The sequence below is a fragment of the Mus caroli genome, chromosome 9 (assembly GCF_900094665.2).
Source record: "Mus caroli chromosome 9, CAROLI_EIJ_v1.1, whole genome shotgun sequence".
In the NCBI taxonomy this organism is placed as follows: Eukaryota; Metazoa; Chordata; class Mammalia; order Rodentia; family Muridae; genus Mus; species Mus caroli.
The window spans coordinates 35,515,730-35,532,769 of NC_034578.1; the positions used below are offsets into that span (position 1 = coordinate 35,515,730).

Sequence of the window (17,040 nt, forward strand, 5' to 3'; positions counted from 1 at the left end):
TCATTCATTATTAAAGCATTAGTAAGAAATAACCAAACAGTCATTCATATATTTTGCAATGAAGGAAATTCTAATTAGCATTTATACTGGAACAAATCATTAAGGCAGACAAGAGGATATAATTCAAAAGCATGCAAATGTTGAAATAGCCATGAAGTAAAATTTTCAGAAATGTTGAGCTTGCACAGCAATTATATATATATTGTCACAATCACTGTTAATTCATATGTGAAGCTGTCTCTTTTTGTCTGGATGACATTGGTCCCTTGCAATCATGTAACATCTTTGTAAATGGGTCCCTCTTCTGGTGTTGTTACCCAGTAAGATTGCATAAACCATGCAAAAACCTCAGGTTCTTCTCATTACTCTGGGTTACACTCCAGAGCTCAGTGGTATGATCTTGTTACTGAAGGCACCCTGTACTTGAAACACAGAACAAAAAGATATCAAGATATTTGGCTTGGTCTCTAAGTTTCAGCACTATGGCTAGCTTTTATAGTGATGGAAGCTACTATAGATACTACTGGAGGAAACAACTTCTCAACAAACATATTGATCTCTGCAACCTGTATTAATATCTGAACTGAAAAACACTCTCATTGCTAAAATTGTTTCATGCAGATTGTGAATTTATTGAAATATTTTTTCTCCATAAAAATAAAACCTATACTGGACACTATAGTCAGACCAAAGATATGTTGCTTTAAACATTTAAAAAAATTTATCAAAGTGTATTAAATATTATATTAAATATTATACTACTCCAAAATAGGAATTATTTTGAAGCACTGCATGAATATATTATGTTTGTTCATTTATTTATTATATTGTTAGTTATTCATTTACCCAATGATTTCTGAACATCGTTCTCATAACAATTGAACAAAGAATAGGAATGCCTGCACCAAAATACTTGTTATATTTTTCTTACTTTAATATTAAAACTTGAGTCACATCTATTTTCAATTAACTATATTTTCTTTTTCCTGCAGTATAGTTTTGTATTGCATAAATGTATAACTTCAAGGTTTATATTTGCTAGTCTGCATATGTCAAACATATCTTAGAATGTAGCAAACTATACTATATTACTTTATATTATCCTAATACATTATTACCCAGTGATTTATGGAAGATCTCTGATGTGGCATTTCAGCTCAGCAGCTGTTAAATTTGAACATAGCCAAGAAGTCAAAATGATGCCTAATAGTTTAAACGATAGGCCTCTTAGATCTCATGATTTTTCATAGCTGCAATCTCTCCCAAGGCCATGCTCAGGCTTATAGTCTACTGTTCCAGGAAGTTAGGAAACATTAACACAACTTTTATGTTAAGTTTCAGGCTATCATATTTTCCATGAATATTCTAGCTAAGGAAAGAACATAGGCAAGATGAAACACAGAAGATGACAGGAGTGTGGTAAATACAGAAACGTGATATAATTAGCATGAAAGTAACATGTTGTAAGAAAGTTTTAATGTTTGAAAGCATAACATTACACTCTAAAAATGATACATGAATTTTATACCTGTTGTTTGTATTTTTTAGCTTACTTTATTTTTATTAGATATTTCTTTATTTAATTTTCAAATGTTATGCCAAAAGTCCCCTATACCTTCCCCCAACCCTGCTCCCCAACCCACCCACTCCCACTTCCTGGCCCTGGCATTCCCTTGTAGTGGGGCATATAATCTTTGCAAGACCAACATGCCTGTCCTCCAATTGATGGCCTAATAGGCCCTCCTCTGCTACATATGCAACTAGAGACACAAGCTATGGGGGATACTGGGTAGTTCATATTGTTGTTCCACCTATAGGGTTGCAGACCCCTAATGGAGTACTACTCAGCTATTAAAAAGAATGAAATTATGAAATCCGTAGGCAAATGGATGGATCTGGAAGATATAACCCTGTGTAAAGTAACCCAATCACAAGAGAACACACATGATATGCACTCACTGATAAGTGGATATTAGCCCAGAAACTTAGAATACCCAAGATACAATTTGAAAAACACATGAAACTCAAGAAGAAGGAAGACCAAAGTGTGGATTCTTCATCCCTTCTTAGAATGGGGAACCAAATACCCATGATAGGAGTTACAGAGACAAAGTTCAGAGCTGAGACAGAAAGAAGGACCATCCAGAGACTGTTGTTTATTTTTAAAAGGGAAAAAGTTACTGATTAGAGACCATGCCTATACTGTACCACAAGTCTATTGATAATTAACATTCAAAGATCTATAGAAACAATTCATTTCCAGATTATTTGTAAAACCACATCTGTTAACTCTCTTATTCCTCCTGTGTTCTACATTCATATAACCCGCTTCCTCGGATGGACAAATTTGGCTACTTAAAGTTCTTAAACTATATTAATTCATTGTCCACATTTTAGATGCTGTGTATTCTACCTGAATGACTGTCACTAAATATTGTGTTCTTTTTATTGTCTGGTAAGTATTTATATACATGCACATCCTATCTAAAACTGTTGCTGACAGGGTGTGATTCTCCAAAATCTTTAAATGGATCCACCCTTTATACAATGTCTTTAGGGTGTTGCAATTTCTGAACCTTCTAATTTTTTGTGAAATAAAGTACACCACTAACCAGATGACTAGTTGGACTTATTTCTCAGTATCATCAGTAATTCATGTGTGCCTTGTTACTGTTTTGTGGTCCTTTTAAGAATAAGGAAATAATTAGAAGAATGATTAAGGATATCCAGCTATTTCTGCTTGACTTTTGACAGTGATTGCTCCAGTCCTTATAGTGCTAAATAACACATTTGAGTATGTGTGATAAACATACTATGTTACTTTTCCTGAAATTATAAATATCAAGTTCTAATTGCTGCTTTCAATAGTACTAATACTGGAATTGGGAGAAGCAAGTATTCAGCATTCTACATTTAGTATTTAGAAGGCAAACCTAGTCCTCAGTGGCTACAGTACAATGGAGCCTGGTTTGCATCTCCAGTCATCTTCTTCCAGGATTTTGTGCCTCTGCAGGTTCATTTTCAAATATTTAGTCAACTGAGGAATTTTGAAGTTCTATCCTGAGTTTAACTACTTCAGATGCTGTGTGTCAGGAAATAAACTTTCCCTGAGGACTCCTGTTACTGTAAAGATGTGCTAATGAGAATATAAGCAATTATCAGTGATAATTCCCAATTGTCAAGTTATTTTTCAAATAATTCCATGTCATGTCTAAACTATCAGCTCCTAATAAAGGTTTTGAGATGTAGATCACTAAAAAGTTGTATGAAAATGGTTACTCTGATCCACCACGTGTAAGTAGATATGAGATTCTATATATTTTTAAGGATCCTCAGGCTGCAAAACAGAGACCCCAGTGGTGTAGTCAGTTTCTCCAAGTATCAAAATTGTTTTTGTTTGTTCCCAATTTAAGAAACTCAGGAGAAAGAGAAATGGTCAAAATGAAAATGATGGGGCCACAACTGTGACTACAGAATTGTGTTCTATCAGAACTAAATACATAGAAAACAGAAACATCTAAAATCTTAAACAATGAAATTAATTTTTTAAACAATCTTTTATTAGATATTTTCTTCATTTACATTTGAAATGCTATCCCGAAATTTTCCTATGCCCTCCCCATGCTCTGCTCCACGACCCACCCACTCCAGCTTCCTGGTCCTTGCATTCTCCTGTACTGGGACATGTGATCTTCACAAGACCATGGGTCTCTCCTCCCAATGATGATGGCCGGCTAGGCCATCTTTCTGCTACACATGAAGCCTGAGACATGAGCTCTCAGGGTACTGGTTAGTTCATATTGTTGTTGTACCTATAGGGTTGCAGACCCCTTCAGCTCCTTGGGTGCATTCTCTTGCTCCTCCATTGGGGGCCCTGTGTTCCATCCAATAGATGAGTGAACATCCACTTTTGTATTTCTGAGGCACTCACAAAGCCTGACAAGATACAGCTATATCAGGGTCATGTCAGCAAAATCTTGGTGGCATATGCAATAGTGTCTGCATTTGGTGGCTGATTATGGGATGCATTCCTGTGTGGGGCAGTCTCTGGATGGTCCATCCTTTCATCTCAGCTCCAAACTTTGTCTCTGTAACTCCTTCCATGGGTGTTTTGTTCCTAATTCTAAGAAGGGGCGAAGTGTACATACTTTGGTCTTCATTCTTCTTGAGTTTTATTTGTTTTGCAAATTGTATCTTGGGTATTCTAAGCTTCTGGGTTAATATCCTTATCAGTAAGTACATATCATGTGAGTTCTTTTGTGATTGGGTTATGCCACCCAGGATGATACCCTCCAGATCCATCCATTTGCCTACAAATTTTATAAATTCATTGTTTTTAATAGCTGAGTAGAACTCCATTGTGTAAACGTACCACATTTTCTGTATCCATTCCTCTGTTGAGGGTCATCTGGGTTCTTTCCAGGTTCTGCTTATTTTCAACAAATGGTACTGGCACAACTGGCAGTTAACATGTAGAAGAATGCAAATTGATCCATTCTTCTCTCCTTGTACCTTATAAATAAGGCTGCTATGAACATAGTGGAGCATGTGTTCTTATTACCAGTTGGAACATCTTCTGGATATATGCCCAGGAGTGGTATTGCTGGATCCTCCAGTAGATCTATGTCCAATTTTCTAAGGAACCGCCAGACTGATTTCCAGAGTGGTTGTACAAGCTTGCAATCCCACCCACAATGGAGGAGTGTTCCTTTATCTCCACATCTTTGCCAGCATGTGCTGTCACATGAATTTTTGATATTAGCCATTCTGGCTGGTGTGAGGTGGAATCTCAGGGTTGTTTTGATTTGCATTTCCCTGATGATTAAGGATGTTGAACATTTTTTCAGGTGCTTCTCAGCCATTCAGTATTCCTCCGTTGAGAATTCTTTGTTTAGCTCTGTGCCCCATTTTTAATGGGGTTATTTGGTTTTCTTAAGTCCATCTTCTTGAGTTCTTTATATATATTGAATATTAGTCCCCTATCTGATTTAGGATTGGTAAAGATCCTTTCCCAATCTGTTGATGGCCTTTTTGTCTTGACAGTGTCTTTTGCTTTATAGAAGCTTTGCAATTTTATGTGGTCCCATTTGTCAATTCTTGATCTTACAGCACAAGCCATTGCTGTTCTATTCAAGATTTTTTCCTCTATGCCCATAACTTCGAGACTTTTCCCCTACTTTCTCATCTATACGTTTCAGTGTCTCTGGTTTTATGTGAAGTTCCTTGATCCACTTAGACTTGACCTTAGTAAGAAGATAAGAATGGATCAATTCGAATTCTTCTACATGATAACCTCCAGTTGTGTCAGCACCATTTGTTGAAAAAAAAAATCTTATGATGTAGGACTTCATAATGCTTGAGTAGTTGGTTGATTTACAAAATAAGATTTAGCACGGAACATGTCTTAAGTCTAATCAAATAGTATGTGGTTACCACCATAATTTCATTGCCACTGCTGCACCGAATCCAAATAACCCCATTAAAAATGGGGCACAGAGCACAAATAATTCTCAACTGTGGAATATCGAAATGGCTGAGAATCACCTGAAAAAATGTTCAACATCCTTAATCATCAGGGAAGTGCAAATCAAAACAACCCTGAGATTCCACCTCTTTTTTCCACTGGATGGTTTTTAGCTTCCTTGTCAAAGATCAAGTGACCATAGTTGTGTGGGTTCATTTCTGGGTCTTCAATTCTGTTCCATTGCCCTACCTGTCTGTCACTATACCAATACCATGCAGTTTTTATCACAATTGCTCTGTAGTTCAGTTTTAATCCACTGAGACTTCAGCTTTGTACAAGGAGATAAGAATGGGTCAATTTGAATTCTTTTACATGATAACTGCCAGTTGAGCCAGCAATGTCTTTAATTGGAGTTTGCACCAGCTCTCTTAGGACTACATTTAATACATCTACAATGCTAAGGTACCTTCCAAGAGAGAAAAGTAATCAATTGTTCTAGCCAGCTACAGAACCTACAATTAGGCACAATTGCAAGCATGACAACTTGTTCTTAATGTGCAGCAGTGGCAGTGAAATTATGGTGGTAACCACATATTATGTGATTAGACTTTAGCCATGCTCTCTGGTAAGTCTTATGGTATAAGTCAATCAATTACTCAAACATTATGAAGTCCTCCATCATAGAGAAGAACCTAATTACACCAATTACTTTAACAGTTATAATTTTAAATATATTTGAAATCATCTTGCATCTTCAGGTAAGATTATCTCTGTACCCTCATCACAGAAGCTTCATTCACTAAGAGATGGAGGCTATTATGGAAAAGCACAACTGGGAAGAACTGGAGAAAATTTAAGTCTAAATTCTCCACCCCAACTTATGAACCTAGGGCATTACGTCTATACCTGAGGATCAGGGAGCATTAAAAAATATGTTTGAAAAGATTATAAGAAGCAAATGACCAGCAAGTGTGCTTTGAGATAGAACCTTGTATTATGACAGGGAAGAAACACCCATAAAATATTGACTTATGTTTACCTAACCAAGAGAAGCACAATGGCAACAACACACATGCCAATGAGATGGGGAAATCTCATAAGTTTTTACCAGATATCAAGAGCTTCAAGCCATTAATAGCCAATGAGAAAGGGAGAATCAGATTTCTCCAGAATTGAGTTCTCTGATATTTACTCCAGGCCCAGAGTTTAGCCCTAAATTCACATAATCAACACTAAATGGTTTTACAGGATATGTATGAATAAATGCTGATATGCTAATATGCATATATATATGTATATATATATATACATATATATATGGAATGATCATGAGAGGACATTGGATTTAGATGAAGTGTTGGATGGTAGAGATGTAAGTGCGAATGATGAATAGTGTACTTATGCATAAATTTACCAAACACTTTCAATTAAATATAAAATATAATATTTTGTTGGGGCTTGCAAATCTGAATAAAGTCAGTATCAATGTATAAAAGTGCCTAACAATCTGAAAGCAAACCCTTTCTTAAAGTGATGGCTAAATTACCCTAAATTCTCCAGAAATGACAGAGCTCTTGGATTTTTTTCAGATTTTCATACTTAAATGTTTTCTAGAAACAATTTTCCATAAATACAAAAGACACTTTTATGAATACACTTTCTTGGTATCATTTTCATACATGTAAATATGTGCTTTCATTATTCTTTCCTTAAATCTCCTGCAATCACCTCTTGTCAGCTCCTGACATTTTTTGTATTTTTTTTGTTTCTTTCTTTTTCTGTTTTGTTCTGTTTAGCTATCCACTACATTTAAACAGGATTTCATTATGGCTACAGTTATCAAATTTAAAGGCACTATGTTAAAATAAAGAAAACCATTTTAAAACAAAACAATTTTAAATTCTACTTAATCCCTTTTATTTTCTTCTTTCCATTAATTGCAACCACTAGGATGTGAGGAAATACTTTCCGAAGACTGAGGTCAGTATAATATTCTTTATTCTTTTAAAATATTTTTCTATGGTTTATTTTATAATACTTGATGAGAATTTCATAGTAGTCTATTGCAGTATTTCCAGACATCTCTCTCCACACTCTAACTCCTCCTATATTTCCCCACTGCCTCTAACATTTATGAGCTTTTAAAAATAATTGTGGAAACACATATACTCATGTATCAATGCACATATGTATGTGCGTATATATGTATAAAAACCTATATTTAAATATATATATTAAATTATGGGTCAATTTTGTTCTCCTAGATATGTGTTTAACCAAAACAGCTTTCTTTCAGTGGATAAACAGGTGGCTCACCCCTGGATGAGTCTGATCCTCTAAGTCTCAGAAGTCAATTAGTCTTTAATTATCTTTAGCTTCTTTCTAAATATTGAAACCTGTGAATATTGCTAGACAGATGGATCAGTAGTTAGGAGCACTGACTGCTCTTCTGAAGGTCCTGAGAAAGAAACCTGTGGCTTTTCTCTCATCCATGTTAGTGTGATAGCTGCTGTGGTTATGGAGCTACTCTTATGTGAGAGACCACACTGTGGGAAAGTAGGCCCTCAGTAACTCTCACCCTCAAAATCCGCTGACCCTTTGAAGGGAATTATGTCACCCCCTCCTTCATTGTCTCCACATGGCGCCTGAGACTGCCAGCTTCACTCTCTCCTTCACTTGGCGCCTAGAACTGCTTAGATTAAGGCAGCTTCACCTCCTCCTCCATGTCTCCGTTTGGTGCCTGGGACTGTTTGTGGCACTCCAAGATAAACTGCAGAATGTTTGAAGGCCACCTGGGATAGTTAGGGGGTCAACATTCCAAGATAAGCTACAAGAAGCCTGTAATCAGCATTCGCCCCAGATGTCCATCCCTTTCTCTGTATTTTATTATGCCCCCTCGACTCTTCCCTGTTTTCTCTCACTGTGTGTTTATAATCATACTCCTAGCTTTCATTAAACAGACCTTAACAACTCTTTGCTTGGTCTTGCTCCCCTTTCTCCGCCTGCTTCTCTTGCAGGCCTCAGTCCTCCTTGACCCACGGAAGAACTAAGTCCTGCTGGACGTGACAAGTGGCGCCGAAAACGTGGGGCTCGGCATGGACCTTTGCCCAGTGGAGACCATGGAGACTAGCTCTAAGAGAAGTTTGTTGAAACTAGAAGAATAAGAATAAGTTTTTTGAGGAACGAACACTCCTACTGTTCATAGGAGAAAGTGTCCTTGGTGAGTAATTCCTCTCCGCTAAGAAACGAGAACTAAGCTGTGGAAGGAAGCAGTCTTCATCAGAGACCTGAAAACTTCACTCAGTGAAAGGGAAGTTTGAGTTAAGAAAAAAGATTTGATAAACTTTTTTATTTTTATAGATCAAGCATGCCCCTAGTTTATCATTGATGGGGCAGAGATATGCTGTAAAAAATGGCAAAAGGTAGGCAGAGATTTAAATGATAAACTAGCTAATGAGGGTCTCGATGCCATCCCTGCAACCATCTTTTCTTATTGGAGAGTTACTATCAGAAGCTACCTCTGTGCCTCCTCTCCCTTTTCTGGCAGCATTCCCAGAAGAAGGAGACAAAGAATTAGAATTTGAACATGAGAGAAAGAGAATAAGTTTCACAAAAGCAGTTATCCCATTTGGGACCTTTTAGGAAAAAACGAGGGAAAATGAAAATAAGCTATTTCAGAGTTCTCCTAGGGACAGAAGGAAAACGGGAGACGTCCTGCTTCCTCTCTGGCTCCTATGGAGGTATTCTTAGTTCTGGTTAGGATATCTGGGTACCTTTGAGACATTAAGTTCTATTCCCTCTCTGTCTATTGTCTGTCGTTGGTGCACCATTTGTCCATATGTCTGTCTATTTATGTTTGTTTTTGTTTTATTGTTTGAATGATTGTTGTTATGTGTGTCTTGTTGAAAAAAAATGGTTAAAACTATCTGCTGGCTGTCCATCCTTTGATTTAGTTTAACTTGTTTAAAGGCAGTCTCAATTTGCACAGCAGAATCTGATAAGTTACACTGCACTGTGGCTGGGAGTCAAGTACAGCTGGAAAAGCCCTGTTAAAGGCTGATTATCTACACAGGAGCTCTTAAAGGGGCAGGCAGCCTTTTGCTTGTAACAGAAAGTTAGCTTAAAATTGGGAACTCAGGGTTGGAGTCATCCTAAACAACATGTGGCATGAACGAACCCAGGAAAACAGGCCTTTAAAGATACTTCAAAATAGGGATAACCTTTGGGCCAGGCCTTTGGCAGAGTGCTCAGATTGAGAAATGTTTGCATTTGACTTGATACAGAGCTCAGCTTGGAGCACCCTCAGCGAGGCTTGTGTGGCATTTCTTTTGTTTCTCAAACTGTGACTTGGATAGTTCCTGGGACCTCACCTCTCCCTCCCTTCCTTTTAGCTAAAAGAGCCTTGTTGCAGACCTAGCCAGATGTTGTTCTAAATAAAGTTTAAATTCAAAGTTTATAAACGGTCAATCAAGCTGTGGAATTTATCAGGACATTGCGATTTGACATGCCTACTTTATATAAAGTTATAGTGTACAGAGTTTGCTTATATGAATATGTATATTGTTTCTTAGTGAAAAGTATTTTAGTTACTAATGCTTTTAAGGGGAAGTCTACTTTAAATCCTTGCTCTCACACAATGAACTTTTAAGTTCTGGGGAGTAGCTGTTGCTCCAGATAAGATTCAGAGGCAATATCTTTTAATACTTAGGGTTTTTAGCTGTATTAGAAAATCATGGTACAGAAAATCTAAGAAGGAAAAATCGATTTGCTTCAAAATTTTATTTTCAAAAGCTTCCAGGAGAGGTTAATTGGCTAAGACCTCACATTGAGGCCTTAAAGCAACTTAAACCTTTGTTAGGTGCTATCTAATGAGATTGAAAATTACTGGTGCGAAACAAAAATGTTTCACAGAAAGCAGAGGAAACTTCTGTGATCGATTGTTATCAATTATAATCAATGGTAATTAAATATTACCTGCTTATTTTACTTATGTGCCCACAACAGATCTTTGGCAAGAGAAAACATTGTTGTAAAATCATCCTTCTTCACCTCAAAGTAAAGTTTTAGCATCCTATTAGGCCACTGTGGTGCTAATAAAGAATTGTAAGATAAATTCATATATTTTAGAAAAACTATAATAAAAATTGTGTCTTAAGAACCTGACTACATATCTGTTCCTTGTTTCAAATAGCCAATAATTTGGTTATTACAGAAGATTGATGTTTGACCTATTGAATACCATCATTTTAAATAAAATTGATAATCATTATCCCAAAGATAAGTTAAAATTGTTTTTATGCATGCTTCTATATCTTCTATAAATTCATGCATGCATTCATACCATTTACTGTGTTTAAAAAACAACCTTTCTATGGGAGAAAAGTATATGTGAATTGGATCACGCACTTATTCTTTTGAGTTTCCTCCTGTTTCAGCACAGATAATTAAATTGTGTGCTGTAGATGGTGTTTTAAAATGTTGAACAATCAAACTTTAAGTTGTATATTAATAGTCAATATTATATCTCAGAGCTTACAATTGCTTAAAATTGTTCATCCCTCAGATGATATTAATTCTCAAGCTTGCAATTGCTTATGTAACTCATAAGAAAAAATACTGTTCCTTTAAGAAGACTGTTTTTGGACAGTTAAGAAATGTCCTGGGTTGCCTGGAAAAGACCCCCAGGATATGAGTTTGTGTTATTGAGGTTTATGTAAAGCTTTAACTGATAGGGATTACAGAGAGCTCCTGAAAGGGTACAAATTCAGGATACTTATAAATATTTGGGTTTTAGACTTACTAATCAAGCTATTTTTCCCTAGAAGATAGTTATTCACAGAGACAACTTAAGGACTTTGAATGATTTTCAAAAATTGGTAGGTGATATTAATTGGCTTCACCCCTATTTAAAGCATACTACAAGGGAGTTGAAACCTTTGTTTGATAGTCTTAAAGGGAGTTATGATCCAACCTCCCCTAATTCTCTAACCTCAGAAGGATTCCTGGCCTTACAACAAGCGGAAAAAGCTATTGAAGAGCAATTTGTCACGTATATAGATTACTCTTTGCTATTACATCTGTTAATTTTTAATATGATTCATATGCCTACAGGATTGTTATGGCAAACGTCTCCTCTAATGTAGATACATTTGAGAATTTCTCCTAAACGTAATATCTTGCCATATTATGAAGCAGTAACACAGATGGTTATCTTTAGAAAGAAGAGGCACCAACTTATTTTGGCAAAGAGCCAGATATGGAAAAACAATATCCTAAATATATTACGTTATCTCCAGTGCCACATTTAGGAATTAATCCACGAGATCTTATGCCTAATAATATTTGGCAAATGGAGGTAACTCATTATGCAGAATCTGGAAAATTAAAATATATACATGTTTGTATTGACACTTGTTCAGGATTTCCTTTTGCTTCTCTGCATACACAAGAAGCCTCTAAAAATGTAATTGATCATTGCCTACAAGCCTTTAATACCATGGGATTGCCTAAACTTATTAAGACAGATAACAGGGCATCCCATTCTAGCAAGAATTTTATTTCATTTTGTAAGGAAATTGGCATCAAACATAAAACTGGAATTCCTTATAACCCCATGGGACAAGGAATAGTTGAACGTGCTCATTGTACTTTTAAAAATTGCCTATATAATCTCATTCTTTATATATTCAAAATAGTAATTTTTAAGATAATATTTTGATATTTTTGGAGAATGTGTATGTCAAATTGTAAAAAAATTTGCTCTTGGTGTCCTCAGTTCCTACCTGTTTCCACATAATGGTGTTAATTCTTGAGGACCTATACTTAATCAATTGCTGCAAATAAATGCTCTTATTTCTGATTAATAAATAAATAAATAAAGCACATGTGACTATAATAACTTTTCAAGCATTTTAGTTACAACTGCTCTTCAAGGGAAACAACTGAAAGTGTCGTCACTGCCCATGTTATATTAAAACTGACTATAACAGTCAAGTATTTAAGATGTTTTGTCAACAATTTAATAATTCTCAAAGACAAGGTATTGTGGAACTTTAAAACTTCTATCTTCTTAAAAACAAAGAACGGGAGAAATTATACCCCCATGCACATTATTTAAATCTTACTTTTATTTTTAAGAATTTTGAAATTTGGATGTCAAAGAACTTAATAAATGACTCATAGTATCCTAAAACTAGACATAATCATGTCTAGGTGAGATGAAAATGATCCACTTATTGACACATGGCATGAGTCTGTTCAGATATTTAATATGGGGAAAAGGAGGTGTCTCTGTTTTTTCCACAGAATGCTGCAGAAGCATGCTAGCTTCCAGAATGATTTGTGTGACAGGCTGACCTGTGAGTTCCTGAGTGCCCTAACAGTGGTGACAGGAAATCTGTGTTGAGCACACAGAGAAAGCAGAATCAGGGAGAGCAGCCACTTGCAAACAAGATGAAGAAACTTCCTATCTCTGCCATGGGCTACAGCAAGGAGAGCCGACCTGGTGTCAACTTGGGGACAACTAAAAATGATGACCCGTAAGGCAGAGGGACTGCTACAGTGTATTTGACAAGATTTCATCAGAGACACTGTTTTTGGTATTTCAGGCCAACTCCCCTATAGCTGTGAAAGATTGTGTACCTTACCTATATGCTATACTGCTAGATAATTTTAAGAGTTTAGATCACCAATCTTGACAAGTCTTTTCATATTCATTGTAATTGTTGTCAATTAACTAATTGTGTAGATCCTAATTTAGATAAGGAATCTGCTGTTATGATTTTGTTAAAGAGACCTGCTTATGTTTTCTGCCTGTTAGAGTTAGGAAATGATCCTTGGTTTATAAATTGGGGAATACAAACTTGGAAAAGGTCAAATGAGCAATTTTAGGGTTTACTGCTTTAACTGCAATTTTAACATCAATATCTACCACAGCTTTAGATCAGCAGCTGCATACTGCTTATTTTGTTAATAATATGCATAAGAATATTTCCATAGCTTTGTCAGAGCAACTTATTAAAGATAACAGTTGGATTCAAAGGTTAATATCTTAAAAGTAATAGTCTCAGCATTAAGGCAGGATATAGCAAATATTAAGGCTACAAAGACAGAAATTTCAGATATTAGAAGAATGTTGCCTATTCAGTGACATTCAGAATTGCCTCTAGTATTGTTAGAGAGATAGTGAAAAAAATCAGGCTTTACTATATACTATATAGAGTTAGAAATCTCAGGGCAAACAGCAATGTAGGTTTAGAATTCTTACTGTAGTTATCTACGGCAAAACTTATTGTTACCATGGTTAATGCCTCATTACAAGCCATTCATGAGGCCAATTCTACCCTTGCTAGGGATTGTTAGATTTGTTATTCGTCCCAGCCTCTTTTTTATGAAGGAATAGCCCTTTTTGGAGAAATGATTGCCACCAATGATACTTCCTTTCTGAGATGACATCTGGAGTCTAAAGAAGGGCTGACTCTTGGCCAAATATCTGGTATTGGTCTTTGTCTTTTGGGACCCCAGATGCTTCTCCCATTGTCCCTGTTTGAAGTGTGTAATCAAACTCTGGCTCTCAACCTTGCTTCCTAGCCTTTTGGGACCCTTCGTGGACATTCTGTTGCTTTTGTCATTTGGCCCTTGGTCTTTCAACAGATTAATCAGTTTTGTTAAGTTACAGATTGATTCTGCCTTAAACAAAACAGTTGCAGTCCCCTACCATCAACTAGACATCGGAGACTCAGCTGAAGACCTGTCATCCCACGATGCAGAGAGGGCAACCATTGGCCTTCAGTTCTCCACCCTTGCTGCAGAAACGGAGTCTTCTTGGTACCATAAGCTGTAGAAACAGCAATGATGGATGGGGTGAACTCCGGATCTTATAGTGGCTGAGGGCCATAAGCTGTGGAGTTACCAATGACTGGATCTTGTGGTGCCACGAGCCAGATGCACACTGCCTATTGGCTGCCTAAGGCTGCAATGACGGGATTATTGTGAGTTCACTGCCTGGGTGCTCATCACAACTACCAGTGGCCTGATCAAGTCAATGGAATAAGACATGGTGCCAGGAGTGGGGGCAACTCACATAGCTGAAGACAGGGGCCTTGCCCACCTAGGAACTGAAGAAGCCTAGCTATCGCGGTATTGGACTTGGACCACGGAAAAGGCCTAAGACAGGTGCTTCATCAACCCTCTTTTTGTGGCCACCCCCAAATTCAATAAAGAAAAAAGGGGGAGATGAGAGACCAAACTGTGGGAAACTAGACCCTCAGTAACTTTCACCCTGAAGATCCACTGACCCTTTGAAGGGAATTATGTCACCCCCTCCTTCATTGTCTCCACCTGGTACCTGAGATTGCCAGCTTCACTCCCTCCTTCACTTGGCGCCTAGAACTGCTTAGATTAAGGCAGCTTCACCTCCTCCTCCATGTCTCCGTTTCGTGCCTGGGACTGTTTATGGCACTCCAAGATAAAATGCAGAATGTTTGAAGGCCACCCTGGATTGTTAGGGGGTCAACATTCTAAGATAAGCTACGAGAAGCCTGTAATCAGCATTCGCCCCAGATGTCCATCCCTTTCTCTGTATTTTATTATGCTCCCTTGACCCCTCCCTATTTCCTCTCACTGTGTGCTTATAATCAGGCTCCTAGCTTTCATTAAACAGACCTTGACAACTCTTTGCTTGGTCTTGCTCCCCTTTCTCTGCCTGCTTGTCTTGCATGCCTCGGTCCTCCTTGACCCATGGAATAACTGGGTCCTCCTGAATGGGACACTCTTACAGAGGAGAGATATTGGTGAGAGTTCATACCTGCAGCTTCCCTGTCAAATATAAAGGAGATTTCTGTTTTATAGCCAACTTCCTGATACACCGAGTAGTACAAATTTCCTTCTTTCCCTCCATAGATTTCAAATTACTCTGAGCCATGAGTATTGTATAGGTGGGGCACTAAAAGTTTCCTATCTCCTAAAAGTACTGCATGATTTCAGGTGTAAAATGTTTGCCCTATTCTCTCCCGTGGATGTCATGTGGTTGTAAAGTTTAAAAAGTATTTTTTTCTATTGTACACTCTTTTACAGCATAGAATATTTCTCTTTCCTTCTCTTCCATCTGGTTCAAAAAAAGGAATGGATTGGAGAATGTGAGTAGGGATAGGAAGAATTTAGCATTTAAGTCACTAAGCTTTATTTCTATAAAGCTGGTACCCAGAGCCTCTTGGTCTTCCCCTAATTGGTTGACATGAAAATTTTATATACTATGCAGATATAAGACTCTGATTAGGAATAATAGTGATAATAACATCCTGCTTATTCAAATTCTACCACAAATCCCCTTTCTCTTCTGGTTCTCAATTGTGTGATGTAATCAAGTGGGAAATTTCAAGCTTCTTTTCAAAAGAAGAATTTAATAGAAGCAGGTGAAACACATTGTCAAGATATTACTGCACTGTATTTTCTGAAAATTTAAAGATATCTGCAAATGGTATTACCTAAGGTAAATTATACTGAAGAAAAAAATGCAAGAAACAGGAGAAACATCTACTATACCGTATTTGGACTTTATAATTTTATTGACAGGTACCCCATGCACAAAATAATATAACAGAGTCACGAAATTATTTTATTTAGAATTTTTTATCTGAGGAATAAATAAAATTACTTTTCACTCTTTCTTAATTAACAAAAAATGGTAGAATATAACATTCTGTTATATTCATTTTCACTGTTGAAGTTAGAAATATTTCCTGAGATTTTTGAGAATTTCACATGTTGTGTTTACACCCCCTAACCAATTTTTGCAGGTACATCCTCTTCTCTATTCATATAAATTGTGTCTTATTGTTAATCCCCCTCATATAAAGTACACATATTGGGACATACATATTTTGGGTTATTTGGCCTTCACTGGAAATTGGTTGATTTTATCAGGAGTTATACAGTTAAAGAAAACTGACCCACCACCATCTCTCAGAAGATATCAACAGTCAAGTGCTTCTAATAGTTATAACATCTGTAGGTATAACTTCAGGATAACTTCTGTTCTCCCTTTCAATTTTTCCTCCTGTTTGGGTTTACATACATCTTGAACATGCTATCATATCTAACTGAGCTGTGGACCCTTGTAACTCACAATAACAACAATAAATAGACTATACTTATATACTCACTGGTGCAAGAGTTGCATGAAAATTTTGGGGAAAACATCCTCTTATTAATTAGACTTAAAACCCAACTCACAAGATAAAAAAAAATCTATTCCACCAACATCAAATCAAGAACCTCTCTGTAGATAGGTAATGGACCGTATGAAAGAATGTTTTGTTATTGATTTATTTGATAAATTATGTTATTCTATAATAAATTTTGAAAACTCCTATATATTAGTTCTTGTCTTCATTATAGTGCCACTTTTTACTTAGGGTCAAATAATTTTTCAGTGTCAAAACACACTTCTTCAGAATTAATCTGATATTCATGTTAATGTTTTAATTCTATCTTTCTCTGGTTATGATAATCACTGAAAAGTGTGGGACTTGTTTACTCTTTCAAATACTTTTTAATAGTATGTACTTGTACATAAG

At 36.5% G+C, this 17,040-nt stretch overlaps 1 protein-coding gene across 2 annotated transcripts in view; it reads right to left on the reverse strand.

Annotated features, from left to right (window-relative positions):
- The window catches only part of LOC110301213 (olfactory receptor 146-like), a 74,258-nt gene extending 59,421 nt beyond the window's left edge, over nucleotides 1-14,837 (reverse strand). The window contains exon 1 of one of the 2 annotated variants that reach the window (XM_021171550.1): nucleotides 14,811-14,837. The gene's annotated coding sequence lies outside the window, so the exon portion shown is untranslated. Of the gene's footprint in view, nucleotides 1-14,180; nucleotides 14,308-14,810 lie in introns of those variants that run through there. The other variant, XM_021171549.1, reaches the window with a different exon arrangement.
- Nucleotides 14,838-17,040: the final 2,203 nt, after the last annotated feature.